The sequence below is a fragment of the Ixodes scapularis genome, unplaced genomic scaffold (genome assembly GCF_016920785.2).
Source record: "Ixodes scapularis isolate PalLabHiFi unplaced genomic scaffold, ASM1692078v2 PGA_scaffold10__122_contigs__length_95168666, whole genome shotgun sequence".
Classification (NCBI taxonomy): domain Eukaryota; kingdom Metazoa; phylum Arthropoda; class Arachnida; order Ixodida; family Ixodidae; genus Ixodes; species Ixodes scapularis.
This window is the reverse complement of record NW_024609836.1, coordinates 29,062,786-29,065,575: the sequence shown is the minus strand read 5'-3', so window position 1 is coordinate 29,065,575 and position 2,790 is coordinate 29,062,786. Positions and strand designations below refer to the sequence as shown.

The following is a 2,790-nucleotide window of genomic DNA, read 5'->3' as shown; positions in this document are numbered from 1 at the left end:
AGTTTTAGGATATTCTATAGTCGGCTGGCCAGCATTCCAAGAAGCAGGGTAGAAAACAATCATATTTTTTTTAAAAAACAATCAGGAAAATCAGATATTTGTTCTTATTAAGAAAACATTTTTTTTTTAATTTACACCAAGATACTCGATGAAAATCGCAGTAGCTATAAATGTTTTTTAGTTACTAGATGTATTTTTAAACATGACATTGATTGATAAATTCGTCCAATCACTAAAACCTTTGCAGAAGAAAAAAGCTTATTGTAAATTTTAAGTAGAGTTTAATTAACAACTTTTTTTATAGAGTAACCCTTCGATAGTAGAGCAAAAAAGCGTATTGTGTTTACAGATGACGAAAATAATTCCTGGGGAAGGGGAACAAGGGGCACAGAGGACAAGCACAAATCTCCAAACACAGCCAGGTGACCGCGAACGAAAAAATCCGACTGGTCCTGGTATCGAACCAGGGACCTCTCCGTTTCAAGTAGAGCGCTCTACCAGCTGGGCTAACCAGGAGTCAGACGTCAGCGGAGCAAACGGTTTTTTTCCGCTGCCACCAGTCTAACACAAAAAAGGATAAACAGCTTGCATTTTTAAGGTTATGGCGATTTGTCATTATTTTCCAGCCCGCTTGCACCTTTGCATTAATTACATTATCATCACATTTTTTACTTTCTGAAAACTAAAAATTGCACGCCGCTGCAAGTGCTACACTCGAGCGCGTCGTCATGGAATATTTTTTTGTTTTCTTTTTAATATTTCGTGGACTTTTTGGGGCTAATTAAAAGAGACGCGCAAAGCGTGTCATATGTATCAAACACCTTAATCGGGTATTTCTACAGCCTCGCAAATGACACCTCGGTTCTTAAACGTGTAATTAAAAAGGGGATAATAAGTCTTAATTAATTAAATAACTAGGCGTACTAAAAATAATTCGTACACTTCCGTAAAACGCTTGCTAACATACTGTTTTACACTCGCGGGCCGCTCCGTTTTCTTCTCTACGTTCGGTACAAGTTATCCGGGACACTCTGTATAATTAATAACGTTAAGCCTTCTCCGTTGAAGCAACGGTTTTTCGTACCTCACTTTATCTTAAAGGGACCTGAAATGATTTTTTTAACTTTCTCCTTCTTAGCGTTCATACTCAACTCAAAAAAAAAAACAAAGCGAGAAATCACGTGTCGCGACATGCTTGGTCTTTGAAAAACACGAAAGAATAAAAGGTGCAGGGATAAAGACACGCAGTGCAGTTCTTTCTACTAGCAACCGGCATTTTATGGTGCCACCCTTCATGCGTATTTTTCAAATCATCTTTACCGACCCGCTAGAAGTTCATTTTCGTGCTTGGACACCGGATTCGATGGCTACAAGCTTCCTCCGTGCTTTTTAAGCATTTCTTGGTACTTGCCACAGTCTTATGCAGGAAGTCGAATCGGTAATTATTCCAGTTCAGTTCGGGTTCGGCTTCGGTAACTTTGCATTTTGTTTCGGTTCGATTCTGGTTCAGTGAGGCATTCGTAATAACAGTTCGGTTACCGGTTCCACCATTCGCGAACCGGTTCAAACCGGTTCTTAAAAAGAAAGTCCACAACGCAGACGACATCCTGCTCAACACGGTGTCATCGACATTAAAAACGAAAAACAAAAGTGGTAATTAGAAGCCGTAGTGTAGAAACGATAGCAAAACGAAGATATTCTTAATTTTGTTTCGGAATTCTTTATTCACTATTTTTTCATCATGCATCCTGCAGCCGCACCAGTGAATATAGCAAAAAATAAATAAACTTATATATATAAAAAAATACATTTCAGAATTTGTGGCACTTAAGATCTCGCTGGGAATACATACCACACCTAAAAAGATTTAACAACAAAAAAAATCTTTGCCCAATTGAGTCCTAGTGCAGTGTTCTCTTATCTACTGAAATTGGTCTTTCCTTTCGGAGATTAAATTTGAAGGTAATAAGTAAGATTACCTATTAATGCAAGTTAAATTGTGATATATGTTGAATAAAACTTCACGCGCAAATTTATTTCTCTTAACGCCACGATAGACCATCCCACTTTTTTTAATCATGTCGGTTACACCCGTAAAACGGTCGTGCCGTTGCAGGACGAATTAGCAGCAAGACTCTGAATTCTTTCTAGTGCAACAATTTGCTGAGAACAATCCAAGACGGCCCAAGCGTAATCTAAAACTGGACATACACAGAAGAAAGAGGTGAGCTCTTTGATACCATTAGTTGATTTTTTCTTAAATTTCGTTTTAAAAATCCAAACGCTGTTTCGACCCTTCTAACAACATCATCAATATGCGCATTTCAAGTGCAGTCCGCTGATAGCGTGAGGCAAGATATTTAACTGTTTGCTCTATCGGTACCGTTTCTTCATTCAGTCGAAAACACCATCTTTTCCGTTTACTTATTTAGTTTTTATCGCAAACACCATTTTGTTCATGTTCCGGGATTATATAAGCGCTCGGAAACAGTAACAAAGTACAGTGCTCACATTTGAGGTCAATCAGCCAGCACGCACATTCACACTGACAGCGAAACAGTAGAGTGTTTCAGTAGATCGCTCCGATACCTCCGATACACCCGACAACGATACCCGGAGTCATCGAAACAATCTGTTACAACTCTTTAGTAGCACGCACCCTACTCTCAAACTACCGCCCCCCCCCCCCCCCCCTTCCCCCACGCCCGAACGCCTTGCTCGAACGACTGAGTTCAGGTAGGGAAAGATAGCTAAAAGCGGACAAAAGAGGATAAAAAAAAGGTAACGAAA

General features: G+C 39.5%; 1 non-coding gene across 1 annotated transcript; it reads right to left on the bottom strand.

Moving 5' to 3' along the window:
• Nucleotides 1–443: 443 nt before the first annotated feature.
• On the bottom strand, nt 444–519 carry Trnas-uga. The gene has a single exon. It is a non-coding gene; the product is annotated as a tRNA-Ser (tRNA).
• Between the last annotated feature and the right edge of the window lie 2,271 nt (nt 520–2,790).